A 21,251-nucleotide genomic window follows, 5' to 3' on the forward strand; every position below is an offset into this window, starting at 1 on the left:
TGTCTTGTCGGTTCAAATTCATAGTTATTAAGTCGCTTATATACATACAAACTTGTTCGTAAGACACATTGTTATGATTCGGTCGTCTCATAACAAATTACTGTCCGAAGAAAAAAAAATATTTTGACTGTTCATAAGACTCTTCTATACACTTAAACTGTTGATGGTTATGAATAATTATTTTAAGTAAAAAAACAAATGCAGTGAAGACCCATTGGAGGCCTTCGTCTGTTATATTCTCTGTGATTGGGTTGTTGTTTCTTTGACCAGGAAAATATATAGATATTCTATTCCGAGCTTTGACATAATCCCAATTTCATTTTTATGCTCTTTACTGTTTTATGATTCGGTCATCGATTCAATTGTAAGTCCCTGTTTAATTAAATGTTTAAAGATTTATCCTACTGACTATTGGTCACTGATGCGTAATTTTAATAAAGTTTCGGCTTTTAAACAGTCTTTTATTTGAGAAAGATTGGGTGCTTATACAAAAGAAGGAAGAAAGATACGAGAGTGACAGTCAAACTCATAAATCAAAAATAAACTGACAACGTCATGGCTAAAAATGAAAAGGACACACAAAAAATAAAAATAAGCTGCCCGGAAATAGGAGCACTTACTGTTATAGTTTTCCGATTATTTTATTATCCAGAAAAGACAAATGTAAACGGACGATTTTTCCTAACCGTTTTATGATATTGTATATCATTGATACTTTATTCACTATGTATGTTTAACTCCCTCAAGAGAAATATTTCGTGGTATGTCAATTGAATGTAAAGATCTAGAAAAATTATAAAGTCTGTGTTCTAGTTGTTTACACTTTACAATGTTATTGTTTCTTTGCGAAACAAAGCGAAAGAAATGTCCTAATCACTCAACTATAGAATACAATAATTGTTTTATGTAATTAGCAATATCTACTTTTAATTGTCTTCGTGTAAACATTTCGAACGTAGTTAAAAAGTCTATCTTACTCTAAATGATTAGAGTACAAGAAAAGCAATTAAAACGGTTTTGAGTAATTAAGTTGTTGACGGAAAGCCAATATATAATATGTCAACATTGACATATGTATGTGGTATAAAGATATGAAGAAATTTAGTTAATATAAATGTTACTTTTACTATCGACTATATGTAGTTGTATATCGTTTGTTTTCTATGTTTAGAGCCTGAATATTCGCATCAACCCTTCCATTTCCCTTATATACGAATTACCTTACTGAAGGAAAACTACATCATGAAAATGAAATTCGATACATATATGTACCCTACACGTATAATAATACTAAAATGTCAACGATACCAGACTAATAATGTACTGTAGAAAGCCTTATAGTCTACAAACACTCATCATCCTCTGATCAAAACAATTGAAAGGAAAGTTTAAATACGGAAGTAAAGAGCAATGAAGTCCATTACTTAAAAGTTAAACTTAACCAAGAAATAGAAAAATCTAAAAGCTTCGAATAATTCAAATTATAAATTAAAATTTTTCTTGAATTGGTTGTTATAATTATATTCCATGTAATCAAATAAGAGCCACCTATTGAGCTAGTAATACCCTATATGGTTTCCCTAGCCTGTATTGAGAATTGACTTAATCTTCGTCCTCTAATAAACTATCTGTTTTATATCAAGCACAATCAACAGACATTTTTGGTATTTGTTTTGCTTTGCTTTTCTTTTTTCTTTCTTCTACAGAATAAATCAACAGCCGAAAAGTATAAGGGAAAGAAAATGATAAATGTATAACAGAATTAGATTTGATATATTTTATTAATTTTTGATTGATATAGGAAACATGATTTACAACAATTATATATAAATAACGGATATATTTGAAATAAACATAAAGCAAAAAAACCTTGTGCACTTGAACTTAAGCAGGTTATTTTATATTAGTAAACAGCTAACGTTGTAGACAACTCTTGAAAGAAGAAAGACATACGTGTTTAATTTGTTATAAATATCCTACCTTGTATAGACAGATATAACTGATCCATTGATGCTGTGAACAAAACCTTCAATATGTTTTACCAAATAATCATTATATCCTTAAAGCGACAGAAGCGACTTTGAATGTTACTAACATGTTTTTAGAGCCTTTTAAATCCAGTTATACGTTTTAAATGAATGACGCGACTTTGAATGTAACTGACATGTTTTTAGAACCTTTAATATCCAGTAATAAGTTTTACAGGAGAATTGTAGCTGAAGACAAATCAATAAATCCGCGGGAAAAAAACATTTGTAGCAACATTTAGAAGTAAAGGATTCAATCATAGCCTTTTAAATGCTAAAAGATTTTCAATTAAATTTGATAAATTGATAATAGTCGTGTACAATTTGCATTTGAAACTTCTCAATCGACTTATTTATTGAGATGCAGGAAATAATCGAATAAAAAGGCGAAGAAATACAACGTTTCTTGACATTATTATCAATCATACAAGATGTGAAAACAGATGATATTTAATCGTTCAATACCCTTTACTTACAACATGTAAAATAACATTCATTCAATAGATGCCCTTTACTAACAACATGTGAAAACAGATAACATTCAAATAGTTCAATAGTTACCCTTAACTTACAAGATATAAAACAGATAACATTGTAATCGTTCAATAGACATAGTTATCCTTTACTTACTAGATGTAAGAACGGATAACATTCAAATCGTTCTTCAATAAACATAGGTACCCTTTACTTACAAGATGTAAAACAGATAACATTGTAATCGTTCAATAGACATAGTTACCCTTTACTTTAAATACAAGATATAAAAACAGATAACATTCAAATCGTTCGTCAATAGACATAGGTACCCTTTACTTACAAGAATGTAAAAACAGATAACATTGTAATCGTTTAATAGACATAGTTACCCTTTACTTACAAGATGAAATAACAAATAACATTCAAAAAGTTCAATAGTAACCCTTTATTCACAAGATGTAAGAACAGATAACATTAAAATCGTTCAATAGACATAGCTACCTTTTTTAAATACTTACAAGATGTAAAAACAGTTAAAATTCAAATCGTTCAATAGAAACTCTTTACTTACAAGATGTAAGAACAGATAACATTCAAATCGTTCAATAGACATAGCTACCCTTTTGAAATACTTACAATATGTAAAAACAGATAACAGTAGTATACCGCTGTTCAAAAACAGATAACATTCAAATCGTTCAATAGTTACCCTTTATTCACAAGATGTAAGAACAGTTGACATTCAAATCGGTCAATTGACATAGATACCCTTTACTTACAAGATGGAAAAACAGTTAAGATCCAAATCGTTCAATAGATACCGTTTACTTACAAGATGTAAAAAGCAGATAACCTTCAAATCGTTCAATAGTTACCCTTTACTTACAAGATGAAAAAAAACCAGATAACATTAAATTCGTTCAATAGGCATAGTTACCCTTTACTTACAAGATGTAAAAACAGATAGCATTCAAATAGTTCAATTGGTACCCTTTGCTTACAAGATGTAAAAACAGATAACATTCAAATCGTTCAATAGTTACCCTTTACTTACAAGATGAAAAAAAAACAGATTACATTAAATTCGTTCAAAAGGCATAGTCACCCTTTACTTACAACATGTAAAATCAGATAGCATTCAAATAGTTCAATAGTTACCCTTTACTTACAAGACATAAAAACAGATAACATTCAAATCGTTCAATAGTTACACTAAGTCTAATCAGTTATTAAACTTTTATCTAATTCAGATATTGCTGTCTTTTATGTCACACAAACCATAAACTAAACATGAAAACGATTATTATTTATATGCTATATAAGCAATCGTGTATAGTCACTTCAAAGATAAATTACCTCGCCTCAATACAAAATACGATTTTCCAATTTAACATGAACATTTAACTGACCATGCTAATTTAATGTCTCTATTAGGAATATCGGGAAATATGAAAAGGAGTCACTTAAAAATACTATGGATCGTTTTTGGATAGTGGATAAGTTTTTTGTATCAGTCAGTATCAAGAAAAATTCGTGCAATCTATAATACTAAATAAATAAAGTTGAAATTAGGTGCTGCGTTTTCTTCTTTCACATAAAATCCACGAATTTTATTGGATACAACAAAGGGGTAATTACCTGCGTAGTTTATTATGTGTTCATTCCAAGATCTCATGGTGGGTATTTGGGGTTTAAATCGAAGTTCGGATTGGCCGTCTTTCACAACGTTCGGACTACAAAATGTACGTGCCATTATTATTTGCGTTATCGGTGTTGTCGGTTATTTATTCGACTTTTTCTCTCTCTGAAACCTCTTTTCTCTTTTCTACCATTATAGAGATACAAAAGTACTGTGATGGCGTCGATGACTTTTCATGCTGATGAGGGTCTACTAGTTTTTTAGTTTTACAAGTTTAATATTTTTTCATTGATTGATTGGTTCTTAACATCCAGTAGCAAATATTTCATGCATGTTCCGGACAATTTAAGATTTAATTGTAGGGTTATATATTGTTGCTATCATGTGCGCTATGTGACACCAGATGAGATCGGACCTTGCATTTTCATATAACCAATTTTCTTACTTTCTATTCTACTGACCATCAGTTTTCTATTTCTGTTTTTTCCATATCTTTATTCATAAAATCGCTCTATATTGTCTAATATTTTGTGATAAGAATCAGATCAATGGAGATATGACATATTCCCTGTAGTTATCCGATTTAATGGTTGAACAAATGTCACGTGACATTGATTTGTGTGATCAGCATATTACACAGTTAACAAGTATAAGATTCCACAAACTGATTACATTTGGAATCAAAGGGAATGGTCCTGAATGCAATAAACATGTTTCTCCCGCCTTTTATTCTCAATAACAAGTTTAACATGAGAATTAAATGGTATCGGAAGGAGGATCAATAAATCCTCAGGAAACCCATTTGTTAAAATATCTGGGCGAGAAAAGATAAAATCAAAGTCAAATGCGAAAGGATGTCCACTTCATTTGACAAGCAAGCACTTATCAAGTGAAACTTTGTAAAACATTATTACATTTTAGTTGCATTAAAACATGGATAAATGATGGTATCAAAGATACATAAATGTTCAGTTTGCAAACACCATATAAATGATAAAGATACATCATTATGAAACGGACATGCACAAATAATTCTGATGATGTTTTTATATTTACGGTCGTCTTTGGTTTCAACATGAACAAAAAGAAATTGATCTAACTTTGAATAACAAAATCGTTGTAGTGTTTTAACAGTTCCTTCAAACCGTCCTTCGTTTCGTTAACATTTTACGACTGGAACTGATTTTAAGTTTTAAACAACTTAATACACAGAATTTGTAAGATTTTATGTTTTATCAACTTAATACACAGAATTTGTAAGATTGTATGTTTTAAACAACTTAATACACAGAATTTGTAAGATTTTATGTTTTAAACAACTTAAGACACCGAATTTGTAAGATTTTAAGTTTTAAACAACTTAATACACAGAATTTGTAAGATTTTATGTTTTAACAACTTAATACACAGAATTTGCAAGATTTTATGTTTTAACAACTTAATACACAGAATTTGTAAGATTTTATCTTTTAAACAACTTAATACACATAATTTGTAAGATTTTATGTTTTAAACAACTTAATACACAGAATTTGTAAGATTTTATGTTTTAACAACTTAATACACAGAATTTGTAAGATCTTATGTTTTAAACAACTTAATACACAGAATTTGTAAGATTTTAAGTTTTCAACAACTTAATATATAGAATTTGTAAGACTTTATGAAAAGATGGAGAAGTTACCGAAGTAAGAACCAATAGCAATATGTATAATGGATCACGATTAAAATTTTTGCAATATTAAAGCAACGTACGGACCAATCAGAGAGTTGTTACAAGGGTTTGTAACGCAAAGAAATCGTGAAACTCTCTTTGAGGATGTTCGGTTGTCATGTATTGGGAGTTTTGTCAGATTTTCGAATTCCTCTTGTTTATCCATTTGAATGCCTTAAAAACAATTGTCCATTGACCCCGATTTTACTTTTTATAAATCTTTTACATGTATAAAGATAAGCCATCTGTAAAAGTCTCAATTCTACCCAGACGTGGCTGCGTACATCCATCGCAACCACCTTGACAAAAGATTTACTACTCATTGAAAGAAGAACAAAATGACAAAATTTTCGGAGATACAGTCATTATACAAAAGTGATTTCCCTCTCAAAAAGTGTCCTATCATTTCAACTAAAATCAATACTTTCAAAACAATATTACCAAGTAACTACATGACTGATTTATATCAAGTAAATACCATAAGTTGTAGAAATGTTCACAGTTTTATTGTTCATTGTTCATGATATTATTCATGCTCAATATAATTTTCTGACGTGGTGAATATTTCTGGAAAAGTTTTCTATGTATTCTAAGCATATTAAAATCATTAAAATTTGCATTTTAATGTTAAACCCATCAGGAAACGAAAACGACCCACACGAAAATAATGACCAAATAAAAAATAAAGCTTAAGACATTTCTACATCTTATGGTATCTAATTTATAAATATGTTGATTTTAGTTTACATGATGGGACATTTTCGAGTGGAAACTCACTATTGTCCAATGAATGATATACTCCAATATGCAGGCCCTGCTAGAAAGAAGCTTTAGAGAAATTGAAAGTTCAACACGAGGATATCGAAAGAATTTGTTTTGTCGTAAGGTTGAAATCGCAACCAATCCGGAGAGTCAATATTTTTTTTAATTTAATTCAGGATGTAACTTAAGAATTTATATATTTAGTCAATGAGCCAGTAGTATCCCTAATATTTAGTTTAAGGGGATACTTACTTACTTGAAAACAATCAACAGTCCGCAGTACAGCTGCAAATGAAGTAGCTTCTTGTTTTGTATGCTAGATTCGCGTTTCGTATACGAAAACTAAAAGCATCGAAATGCCAAAAATAAGTGATGGCCATGGTCCAAACCTTGCCATACAAATCTGGCCGGTATTATATTTTATACTTAAAACTTCTCCATAAAAAACTTTAAAAAAAAAGAACGAATGATTTTGTATTTGTTTACTTTACTCTTTTGATAGTTAATGTAAGACAAATAATCATTAACGTACGTTTTTTTAATTGGAACTTAATATTTTATTCCATTAAGGATATTGAGACTTGAAAGTTCTATTATAAGGCTACCATTTCTCAGAATTGTAATCAATTTCATCAAATAACACCTCATCCATAATATGAACTGAAAATAGCTAATTTTCTATGTTAAAACACTGTATTATTGGTTAAATAGTAAAGATGTGGCTTCTATTAGAATACTTAATCTTTACTCATCGTCCTTTATCAATTTCAGTGCTCAGTGGAAACACACTTATGCTCGATTAGTAAACAAACATTTTCGTACGACTCTTATTGGATACGAATAAAATTTCCGTGTTTGGAGAAATAATAAAAAAAAAATGTTGTCTGCTCTTTGGTTAGGATGTTGTAAATTCTCATTATTATTTATCTACAAAAAAGGGGCAATTTAATACCATTACTTAATAAACATAATTGTCATCTTAAGCGCTAACTTTATAAAATCTAAAAACAATTGTGTTTTTTAATGGATCGATTTTCCTTAATTAATACTCCAACACCCCATGTATGTAAATCACTTCTAAAAACTACAAAACTGTGCTATAGATATTAACTTATTTGTATATGTTTTTTTTTCTAAATTATTGGTATTTAGAGGACAATTTTCTAAACAACATATCTATGTAGTGAATGTAACAAAGGTTTGTTAGATGGAAGCATGGTATGATTGACAATGAGACTACTATCCTAAGACCTGATGACAACTAAACAACTACAGGTCAACGCTCGGCCGTCAACATTGAGCCATACCAGTAGCGTAATACAATCTGTAAAAAGCCCCGGGATACAAATGTGAATCTTTCAAAAGAAAAGGTAACGACCTGATTTAAGGTACAAGTGTTCTAGTAATAGCAATATACAGCTAACATCTATAGCTATAAGATATAAAGCGATAACACACACTTTGTATGGAATAGAAAGATAAATAAAGAATGTAACAGGGTTAAACGTGATTATGAACGATCATTTCTCTTGTTATTTTGTGCAGATGTTTTGTTCTAGCGTAGACTTCATTCCATTTTCGGCAAGTTAGTCCTTTCGTTATAATTTTGTCTAAAAATTTCAATGTTGATTTTACCCCGTCTTCGACCAATGAATGTGTTTGACCTAATTTCAAGATTGATTTTACCCCGTCTTCGATCAATGAATGTGTTTGTCCTAATTCCAATGTTGATTTTACCCAGTCTTCGATCAATGAATGTGTTTGACCTAATTTCAATGTTGATTTTACCCCTTTTTCGATCAATGAATGTGTTTGACCTAATTCCAATGTTGATTTTACCCCGTCTTCGATCAATGAATGTGTTTGACCTAATTTCAATGTTGATTTTACCCCGTCTTTGATCGATGAATGTGTTTGACCTAATTTCAATGTTGATTTTACCCCGTCTTCGATCAATGAATGTGTTTGACCTAATTTCAATGTTGATTTTACCCCGTCTTCGATCAATGAATGTGTTTGACCTAATTTCAATGGTGATTTTACCCCGTCTTCGATCAATGAATTTGTTTGACCTAATTTCAATGCACCACTTGACAAATACTGCATAGGAAAATTTGTTAGATCACTGTTTGCTGTCTAAAATGTTATTGTTTTGTGATTATTGTTTGAAACATCGTTTGCCTTTTAAATCTGAATGGTTCTTATGTTGACTTGTTCATATTATTTATCGTTTATTAAACAGTGTTTTAAATACACGGAATATTGACAGGTTACTGTTTGTTGATTGATGAGGAATACAATGAGTATCGTCTTTGGATTTGATAAGGACACTTTAATTGACTGATAGCAATACCACTGCTGGAGTTCAACCAATTGATTTTACAATTAAAAATTGTTAGACCGGATGTAGTTTATTGAATGGAAATCTAAAACGTAATAACGACAGCGTCATAATTCTTTTTCAAAAAGTAGTTAGGGGATATTGTATGAATTTCAAACTATAACTTTGTTTAGTATTTCAACCTGGTTTGCACTTTTTTCAATGGTTCACTGTTTTACCGAACAAATACAAATTTCTTAGACTACATAAACTTGATGATAGAAAAGACATAATTGTATAATGCCATGAGTTAAGGTCAGTAAATGTAAATTACTCCTTAAATGCCTGTCATCGACATATAATACAAACAGAAACTGTCTCAAGTAAACTTAGTGTGTCATTATCTATGAAAGCGAACGACGTGGCATGCTGTCATTATGTTATTCGATGATTTAAACAACTGTATCTAGTATATAAATATGTATATACAAAGTTGTGACTAAAAAGCTATAAACTGTTTACCTTATTCTGAAACTGAAACATTGATTTCTAAGATTATTGTTCTCTTTCAAAAAATGAAATCATTACAAACGTTTTTCTTTACTGAAACACATTAATTTGGTATTGTTTATACAATATCAATTCAACTTATAAAGTCGTCATATTGTACTGATTCGTAAAAAATAGCAACCCCCACTTGATATGATAATCAGCCCTCTCCAAATAAGGAACATGGTAATATTAGTATTTTGTCAATTTGATGACAGAATATTAATTGTGTTTGTTAATTATGTTCATACCAGGGTTTTTTCAATGTAACATATATGTAACTCCTCTTTTGTTCGCGTTTAAGTTTCTTCCCTGTATCGTTTTGCGACAAAAAATAGTGATATACAAATTATTTTGTTTTCTTATTTCGTGTTTACAAGCATACGTATATTGAAATATAACTTAATGTTTATTAGAGAATGTAAAGACGAATTAATATTTGTCATTTGATTAAGAACACTGCATGTATCTTTCAAGGATATTAGATTGTTTAGCAAATAATTTCACAATTATCGATTTGGGAACATATTCTCTCTGTCAATTCATTCCGAAATCTAGATTGTGTAAATTAAATTATCTACGAACTCTATCAGGGACCATTAGCCTCTATTGGAACTTCATATGCATTCTGTCGACAATTAAGAGTAATTAGGTCTTTCCACTTTTCTGTGGAAAGACCTATTGTTTTTCTTCTGATTATTAGGTCTTTCCACTTTTCTGTGGAAAGACCTATTGTTTTTCTTCTGATTATTTTTTTTTTCTTCCGCCTAATTTTGTTCTTGCGATAAACATTTGTTTCGCAATATGTCGCTTAGATATTTTGTATATGATATCGAACAGTTTATGCGCTTTTGAAATTTACCCTGCGTAAACGAATACTTTTCTTTGTAGGAGTTATCTCCCCAAACACTGTTTTCCTTGTTATCGCATCTCCTTCGCAACCGTTAAAGATTATGACAAATTTATTTTACAAAATTGCTCGTTATATCCTTCGCATGATTTGTCCTATTTTGACCGAAGCAATATGACCGCTCCATATGAGAGTTATTTCCCCTTATGCATCTGATATAAGTGATATGAATTTCTATCTTATAAACCATAAGTGATAGAGACCTAGGATCTTTTGATTTGAGGTCCTTGGTCCCAAAAAATGAAAATTAGGTCAAGGTCAAAGGTCAAGGTCATATTCTAATTTTTGAATTTGGCTTATTTTCACTTATATCCAAAGACTGTATAAGATATCAACAAATTATTTTTACTAAATTGTTAGTTGCGAAATGTCGTAAGATGTAAATTTTGATTGCAAGCGTACGTTGAATGTAAAAGGGAGTTTTCTTCCCTCTTGTATTTAAAAATACGCGTTTGGTGATATAACTCATTAACTAAATATAATTAAGGCCTATGGTCTTTTGATTTGAGGTCCTTGGTTTATGACCTTGAAATTGATCTCAAGGTCATAGCTTAATTTGACGTTCTAGATTTTGACCTTTGCTTTTATTCTATATGTATACATGATAAAGATATACAACTTTTAGAAAAAGGTATCAAACCATTTAACCTTGAAAAAAACAACCGGAAGTGACTTTTTGTAAACCGGAAGTAGCTATTTTTTGTACTTTATTAATATAAAAGTATATAGAACCAGATATTTTTGGAATTAGTGTCAAGTAAATATTCAAATAAAATCGGAAGTAACATTTTTCAAACCGGAAGTAACAAATTATCTCCCTTATTTCAGAAAAAATGTATGGAAACAATATATTTTTGGAATCAGCTTACTAGAAGCTATCATTTGACGATTGAAATGACATTTTAAACTTAGTTTCACAACTTTTCATATCAAAATACATTGTTTTGATGGAAAGACCTTCAATTGTTCTCTGAACAATTGGTTTTTAATTTTTTTTTTTTTTTCTTCCGCCTAATTTTGTTCTTGCGATAAACATTTGTTTCGCAATATGTCGCTTAGATATTTTGTATATGATATCGAACAGTTTATGCGCTTTTGAAATTTACCCTGTGTAAACGAATACTTTTCTTTGTAGGAGTTATCTCCCCAAACACTGTTTTCCTTGTTAGCGCATCTCCTTCGCAACCGTTAAAGATTATGACAAATTTATTTTACAAAATTGCTCGTTATATCCTTGGCATGATTTGTCCTATTTTGACCGAAGCGATATGACCGCTCCATATGAGAGTTATTTCCCCTTATGCATCTGATATAAGTGATATGAATTTCTATCTTATAAATCATAAGTGATAGAGACCTAGGATCTTTTGATTTGAGGTCCTTGGTCCCAAAAAATAAAAATTAGGTCAAGGTCAAAGGTCAAGGTCATATTCTAATATTTGAATTTGGCTTATTTTCACTTATATCCAAAGACTGTATAAGATATCAACAAATTATTTTTACTAAATTGTTAGTTGCGACATGTCGTAAGATGTAAATTTTGATTGCAAGCGTACGTTGAATGTAAAAGGGAGTTTTCTCCCCTTTTGTATTTATAAATACGCGTTTGGTGATATAACTCATTAACTAAATATAATTAAGACCTATGGTCTTTTGATTTGAGGTCCTTGGTTTATGACCTTGAAATTGATCTCAAGGTCATAGCTTAATTTGGCGTTCTAGATTTTGACCTTTGCTTTTATTCTATATGTATACATGATAAAGATATACAACTTTTAGAAAAAGTTATCAAAACATTTAACCTTGAAAAAAACAACCGGAAGTGACCTTTTGTAAACCGGAAGTAGCTATTTTTTTGTACTTTATTAATATAAAAGTATATAGAACCAGATATTTTTGGAATTAGTGTCAAGTAAATATTCAAATATAATCGGAAGTAACATTTTTCAAACCGGAAGTAACAAATTATCTCCCTTATTTAAAAAAAAGGTATGGAAACAATATATTTTTGGAATCAGCTTACTAGGAGCTATCATTTAATGATTGAAATGACATTTTAAACTTAGTTTCACAACTTTTCATATCAAAATACATTGTTTTGATGGAAAGACCTTCAATTGTTCTCTGAACAATTGGTTTTAAATTTATATTAGAACCGTTCGTTTCATTCGATTTAATGAGCTAGTTCTAGTCTAATCATGCGTTAGAAGGAATTTCGGGTCCTTTTAGCTTAAAAGCCTTTAACTTATTGTGACACAGAAAGTGACTTAAGAAATTTGTATGCGATGATACATGCAAACAGATTAGCACAGATTTAGATAGTTGTGTAGGTATTATGTGATATGAATGAGTACAGATACCAAAAACAACAAATATAAAAACAATGGAAGAAAATATGAAATTCAAAATAGGACATCAAGCATAGAAGACTTAAAGCAATGTTTGTATTTACGAATTTGACACAATAGTTTGGAATTTTGAAGTTGAAGTTGTTTGGCTTATATATATTACAATTTTGATTGAGTGTCACTGGTGGGTCTTGTGTGGACGGGCGCCCGTTTTGTGTATTACATTATAATTTAATTTTGGATGTAACGCGTCTTCTCAATGGCTGACATTATTTTGGTATGAGTCCATAGACATAATTTAGTCATGTCACCGTGACGTCACCAACGTTTTTTCATGGTTTTCTACGGTTTAAAAAGGAATTGATGATTAAAATATAAGAAATGACTGTAATATGTTTTCTGTCTATTCGAAATAAAATAAAAAATGTGGTGCACACTGTTAATTAACCCGCTAAGCGCGTTTTGTTTATGTTATTTCTTCATAGACAGAAAAAATATTACAGTCATTCCTTAAATAAAATAACTATAAGCATGTCAAAACGTACTATTGTAGTTTTTATGTGTGTATTTAGATAAAAACAGTAGTATACCGCTGTGCAAACTGGTTTAATCGATAGAAACAAACAAATACGGGTTGCAAACTAAAACTGAGAGAACCGCATTAGATAGAAGATGAGACCAACGAGACAACATTAAAATGTAACACCAACAGAAGCGAAATAAGCATTAAACAAAAGCCGATGAGAAAAACAAATATAACATCAAAACATAATACTAGTACATGAATTTGGGATGGAAAAGTAGCCTTCCCCTCCTGACCAGCGGCATATGATTGCCAGCTGATTCAACTTACCCTTCCGGAGGATCTGAATTTAATGACCAGCGATATCGGTTTAACCTTTAAAGCAGACAGCTTATCCCTGCAGAGCACGATGATCTGATTTCATGCTGAATGAGCTTACCTTACGGGGCAACCGGTATTTAAATACAAGCGGTATCAACGAAACCTTCCGGAGCACCAGTATCTGAATCAAAAGCGGTATCATCATACCCTTCCGGAACACTAATATCTGATATCACTTTCCGTTATTTTAAACACTCAGTACTGTTTTTTTTAGGGTGTACATAATGTCGTCTTTGACATTCTATAGTTTTCCTTTATTTATGTCTTGTTTCAGATCACCCTTGAAAATGATCACCGTTAAACACTGTACTGTGTCTACTCTTTCAGAAAAACCAAATTATCCATGTATTCCGGTCTTCTTCCGATTAATTATTTTAACCCACCTTCGGCAAAGGTCAAAACATATACATCTATGAGAATATGATTTTTTTTTTAAATCTCCATCAATCAACCTGATTTAATGGGATAGAAAGTAGTGACTTGAAATGGGACAGTTGTCATAGGGTGAAACTTTGCATATTTAATTCTTATCTCAGATCAGTATTTAATTGCCTTCATTAATTTCCTATAGTAAAAGAGTGTTAAGTATTTGTAAATTTATTGCTTTAGTGAACTTTAGCAGACTGTCTGATTGACCGTTAATTTTAATGTATGATGCAGCTGTGTTTTAACTGTAATCATTTCTAATGAGAAGCGTATAATTTATGTCTCTGTTTGTTTATATTCTGTCCCTATAGTTGTGTGGTCTGGGAATGAATGACGATTTTATGTGTGAGAAAGTCATGAAAGTAGCAAAGGCCTTTGCGATGATAAAAGTGAGTGAATGTAAAGTTTTAGGGGAATTGAAGAGAGTTAGTGAAAGAGAATGGATGTCTCTGGATTAACAATGTAATTTAATGAAAGTATATATATAGTGAACTTGTTTATAATAAATATGTATATATGAACATCAATCTTAAAAGCCAGTGCCTTAGAACAGCTCCGTGACATTATGGTGGCCAGCGGCGGGATAGATTTATTTTGGATTTTAATTTAACATTTTGGACTTAACTTTTAACTCTTCAAAATGCTACCTAAAGGAGGAAGGAATATATCGGAAGAGATTGCAACAATAACAATAAACTTGAAGCTAGCCTGCTTCCTTAGCGAAAGGGAAGGCAGAAGAAATATATGGCGTATGGATCCTCCTATGTACATGTATGTGACAGTAGAGATTTCAGAAATTCGTCTATCGCGACGTCTGTTCTGAATGATGTGGAATTTACTACTGAATATGGAATTTTGGAAATTCGTCTGTCGCGACGTCTGTTCAGAATGAAGCTTATGTCAGATATTGTAAAGGAAAGAGGAAATGAATCCTGTTGTGGAAATAAAAATTCGGAAATTCGTCTGTCGCGACGTCTGTTTTGAATGAAGGTTATTTCAGATGATGAAAAAGAAAATGTGGAAATAGAAATGTTGGAAATTCGTCTGTTGCGACGTCTGTATCAAATGATGTGAAAATTAGTGCTGAATATTCTTGTCTCGCCAAGATTGTTTCAGATGTTCTAATGTAAAGTGATATAACATGTTATTCAAATCCTAAGTTTTTGTGTCGCCAAAATCAGAAGATGACGAGTAAATGGTAAAAGTGTCTTAAATGTTAGTTGATATGGAATCAACAGTCAGTGTTTTGGAAAATAAGTGTGATTTTGTGTATAATGTTTATGTAGCTAGAAATTGTTTGTATTCGTGTATTATAGGTCTGGATTAGATATTCTGTGTGAATTTTCATGCAACGTAGATCTATGAAATTTTATTGTGTTAATAAAAATGTTTAACGTTTTGAGGTTGTTTGGCGTCATTGGGCTTCAAGACAGTTAAAAACTTTCGATCAAGCCTTTTGAAAGTAATATGTAAACTTAAAGAACAGCATACCATCCTGAGACTGAGGGCTTATTGGAACGTTTAACAGAACATTAATTGCAATGTTATTAATGGATGTTAGTGGACACCAGCGTGATTGGGATACCTTTATTCCTTTTGTTTTGTTCGCTTACAGAACTTTGTTTCACGAGAGTATGCAAGAGACTCCGTTTTTCGTAATAATTTGCCGTGATCCCGTACTACCAGTAGATGCAGTGATGTGTCCGCCAATTACGAACTGTACAGGTACATGTTAATCGTATCAAACAATTTGTTGATCCTGATGATGGGCCCATTACAGCTGACGGAGATTCGAACATTGATTCAGTTGAAAATAATGACAATACAATGGTTAAAATTTTAGATACAATGAGATCACGAAATGAGTCAAAGAGATTAGAAAAAAAACATTATTTTGTACAGTATGAGAATGGTGAAACCAAGTGGGTAAAAGAGAATGATATTAAAGATTTTGCTATTATAAATGATTTTCATATTTTGAATGAGAATGCATAGACTTTGAATTTGTTTAAATGTGTTTTATATATATAAAAAAAAAAGATATAACAATTTAGAAAAAAAAAATATTATTGTGCATGTATATAAATTCATGATGTATGAGTAACAGTGTGTTTGTGTGTCGGGACGCCACAGTTAATTGGGGAGGTATGTCATAGGGTGAAACTTTGCATATTTAATTCTTATCTCAGATCAGTATTTAATTGCCTTCATTAATTTCCTATAGTAAAAGAGTGTTAAGTATTTGTAAATTTATTGCTTTAGTGAACTTTAGCAGACTGTCTGATTGACCGTTAAATTTAATGTATGATGCAGCTGTGTTTTAACTGTAATCATTTCTAATTAGAAGCGTATAATTTATGTCTCTGTTTGTTTATATTCTGTCCCTATAGTTGTGTGGTCTGGTAATGAATGACGATTTTATGTGTGAGAAAGTCATGAAAGTAGCAAAGGCCTTTGCGATGATAAAAGTGAGTGAATGTAAAGTTTTAGGGGAATTGAAGAGAGTTAGTGAAAGAGAATGGATGTCTCTGGATTAACAATGTAATTTAATGAAAGTATATATATAGTGAACTTGTTTATAATAAATATGTATATATGAACATCAATCTTAAAAGCCAGTGCCTTAGAACAGCTCCGTGACATTATGGTGGCCAGCGGCGGGATAGATTTATTTTGGATTTTAATTTAACATTTTGGACTTAACTTTTAACTCTTCAAAATGCTACCTAAAGGAGGAAGGAATATATCGGAAGAGATTGCAACAATAACAATAAACTTGAAGCTAGCCTGCTTCCTTAGCGAAAGGGAAGGCAGAAGAAATATATGGCGTATGGATCCTCCTATGTACATGTATGTGAAAGTAGAGATTTCAGAAATTCGTCTATCGCGACGTCTGTTCTGAATGATGTGGAATTTACTACTGAATATGGAATTTCGGAAATTCGTCTGTCGCGACGTCTGTTCAGAATGAAGCTTATGTCAGATATTGTAAAGGAAAGAGGAAATGAATCCTGTTGTGGAAATAAAAATTCGGAAATTCGTCTGTCGCGACGTCTGTTTTGAATGAAGGTTATTTCAGATGATGAAAAAGAAAATGTGGAAATAGAAATGTTGGAAATTCGTCTGTTGCGACGTCTGTTCCAAATGATGTGAAAATTAGTGCTGAATATTCTTGTCTCGCCAAGATTGTTTCAGATGTTCTAATGTAAAGTGATATTACATGTTATTCAAATCCTAAGTTTTTGTGTCGCCAAAATCAGAAGATGACGAGTAAATGTGAAAAGTGTCTTAAATGTTAGTTGATATGGAATCAACAGTCAGTGTTTTGGAAAATAAGTGTGATTTTGTGTATAATGTTTATGTAGCTAGAAATTGTTTGTATTCGTGTATTATAGGTCTGGATTAGATATTCTGTGTGAATTTTCATGCAACGTAGATCTATGAAATTTTATTGTGTTAATAAAAATGTTTAACGTTTTGAGGTTGTTTGGCGTCATTGGGCTCCAAGACAGTTAAAAACTTTCGATCAAGCCTTTTGAAAGTAATATGTAAACTTAAAGAACAGCATACCATCCTGAGACTGAGTGCTTATTGGAACGTTTAACAGAACATTAATTGCAATGTTATTAATGGATGTTAGTGGACACCAGCGTGATTGGGATACCTTTATTCCTTTTGTTTTGTTCGCTTACAGAACTTTGTTTCACGAGAGTATGCAAGAGACTCCGTTTTTCGTAATAATTTGCCGTGATCCCGTACTACCAGTAGATGCAGTGATGTGTCCGCCAATTACGAACTGTACAGGTACATGTTAATCGTATCAAACAATTTGTTGATCCTGATGATGGGCCCATTACAGCTGACGGAGATTCGAACATTGATTCAGTTGAAAATAATGACAATACAATGGTTAAAATTTAAGATACAATGAGATCACGAAATGAGTCAAAGAGATTAGAAAAAAAACATTACTTTGTACAGTATGAGAATGGTGAAACCAAGTGGGTAAAAGAGAATGATATTAAAGATTTTGCTATTTTAAATGATTTTCATATTTTGAATGAGAATGCATAGACTTTGAATTTGTTTAAATGTGTTTTATATATATAAAAAAAAAAGATATAACAATTTAGAAAAAAAAAATATTATTGTGCATGTATATAAATTCATGATGTATGAGTAACAGTGTGTTTGTGTGTCGGGACGCCACAGTTAATTGGGGAGGTATGTCATAGGGTGAAACTTTGCATATTTAATTCTTATCTCAGATCAGTATTTAATTGCCTTCATTAATTTCCTATAGTAAAAGAGTGTTAAGTATTTGTAAATTTATTGCTTTAGTGAACTTTAGCAGACTGTCTGATTGACCGTTAAATTTAATGTATGATGCAGCTGTGTTTTAACTGTAATCATTTCTAATTAGAAGCGTATAATTTATGTCTCTGTTTGTTTATATTCTGTCCCTATAGTTGTGTGGTCTGGGAATGAATGACGATTTTATGTGTGAGAAAGTCATGAAAGTAGCAAAGGCCTTTGCGATGATAAAAGTGAGTGAATGTAAAGTTTTAGGGGAATTGAAGAGTGTAATGGCCTGACCACTAAGTATAACCGACGATTGGGCTCAGGCAGAAAAGACTATCAGGTGCTGATACTTCAGTATTTTTGTGATTTTACTTTTTAATCAAGAGTTAATCTAACAAATGGTAAAAAGCTGAAAAACAAATAAAATACAATTTTACAATGTGTTGAATTAATGTTTCTAGTGCATGAAATGTCCAAAATAATTGATAGCACAGTACGTTGAATCCGAGAAAATGTTGTACTTTCAAGAACGGTTACATATCCAGTTTTTCACGGAGAAAAGGTTCAATTATACGGAAGGCAATTTGAAGGCTTTAATTACAATGTTTATAATAAACTCACTCTGTGGTTAGCCACGAATTGTGTCCAAGATGACGTCTCAACGAAATGTTCCTGGTGATCGTAATGACCTTGCAGTTTTCCTGTAACGGATACGTGAGAGTGAGGGAAAGGTAGCGACGGTACGATGTTTTAACGTTAAAGATGAATAATCCTCTTAGACTGGAACACATAAATAGATTAAGAATATAATCAAACGAACTATATAAATTACGGAACGGTGTAACAGAATACTCCCCGTCTGATGTCTATCTGATATCACTATTCCATAATTTTTTTCGAATATGAATACAAGATTTACACAAATGAATTAATCCCAATATAAATTGAATATATACAGGTGAAATGTCCACCATTTCGTGTGAGAAATAACAGATCTCAGCGACTTTTCACTATAACGGTTCCTGAATAAGTACGTTCCACGGGAAACTGGGTAGGCACAGTTTCTTGTCCTTTAGAAGAAGGGTGTCTCGGACGGCATTGTTTTGTTCTGTAGGATGTTCCATTACTGCTGTATCGATAATGGGAACTGTTTTTTCCACCGTTGTTAGACGGCGATAACGATCGAAGATGGTCCTCCGGTAAGTATAACAAGTTTTCGTAGTTGGTTGTCTTCCGATTTGGCGAAATGACACATCTTTGTGAGTATCAGACGAAATTAGGCGTTTCGTCATAACGTTTAATCCTGCAGATCTAGTCGCTCTATCTGTAGTGTTGCGTCCTCTATATTTGATTTTGTCGTAGTAATGTCCAAGAAAAGGTGTTTCTCTGTGACGATGTCCAGATAAGACTACTGGTTCCTTTTCACTAAAATTCAAGTCAGAGTTGACAATACTGCTTCCTCCTCGTAGTAGACGTTGCTCATGCAATGGCAGATTGATATTGGCAATGTGTCCTTCTATCGGAATAGGCTTGTGAATGCTATTGATTTCCTCTCCATGTACTTGAGGTTCTGTTGATTTCGGAATGAAACGTTTTTTATCTATAGATTTTTCTATAGAAGTCACAGATTTTGCTTTTAGTGACACGAGTGCTGTCCCTTTAGAGGAATTTGTGCGTTTACCAGGCTTGGAACTAGGTTCTGTACATTCAATGAATTGTACGGAATACGACTTCGCAGGCTTGGCATTCGAATGAACGTATTGGTCGTTAGCCTGAACAACAATTGGATTATTGTCCTTGATGATGGCTATTTCCGGTCTTGAGGCAAGACGTTGTTTTGATTCCGTAATTGAAACGTTGGTTATCTTTGTGTTGACTTCAATAGGAACAGTTTGCTTGTCAATGTATGTATTTCCAATTATGACCCAACCAAGTCTCAACTTTTGGGCAAATGGAGTTCGGGATGGTCCTAGGCGTTGGTCAAGGACGTGGTGTGCCTCTATAAGGTCCCTTCCAATTAGGAGTAGAATTTGACAACGTTCCTCTATTGGTGGAATGCTTCCTCTGAGTTTTTTCAGATGAGGATGATGCATTGCAACTTCAGGAGTAGGAATTTCGTCTCGATTATTGGGAATATTATTACATTCAATTAATGTAGGCAGATCAAATTGTACGTCACTATGTACAGATTTTATGACGAAATCTTTTCCTCTTTTCCCGGAGGTAGCTATTCTGCCGGAGCATGTTGTTAGAGAGTAGTTTTCAGGTTTTTCCCGAACGTTGAACAGACTGAAGAATTCAGGCGAGGCAAGAGACCGGTTGCTTTGGTCGTCAATAATGGCGTACATTCTGATAATTTTGTCTGTCTTGTCCTTGTGGTACACGTCCACAGGTAATATCTTGGCATAAGATTTCTCGCTCTTATGATCTTTGTAGATCTCTGTGCAGATCGAACTCACAGAGGTTAACTTTGTTTCAGCGGACTCTGTCTGCTCCCCGCCGTAGACTTGTGTAAGCTCCCCGCCGTAGGCTGGTCTGGGTGAGCTAAACTGGGAACCTTCAGATTGTTGTGGTCTAGTGATGTGAGTGCTGTGGTATGTCGTTCACTTCCACATTCGTTACAACTGATACTTGCGGTGCAGTTCCGACTTCTGTGTGTGGTTGACTCACAACACTTGTAGCACACATTGTTTTGTCTTAACAGTTCCTTGCGTTCCTCGATCGGTTTGGCTCGGAATGCTCGGCATTCATTCAAGGTATGCATTGTCTTGTGTAGGATACACAGATCTTGTTGTTGACTGCTGTCTTCAGTTTGCTGTTCAACAGCTGTCTTATGAACGTTGACTTTAGAGTACGTCTGAGATGTGAACCTT

This window comes from Mytilus trossulus, chromosome 8 (genome assembly GCF_036588685.1).
Source record: "Mytilus trossulus isolate FHL-02 chromosome 8, PNRI_Mtr1.1.1.hap1, whole genome shotgun sequence".
NCBI lineage: Eukaryota > Metazoa > Mollusca > Bivalvia > Mytilida > Mytilidae > Mytilus > Mytilus trossulus.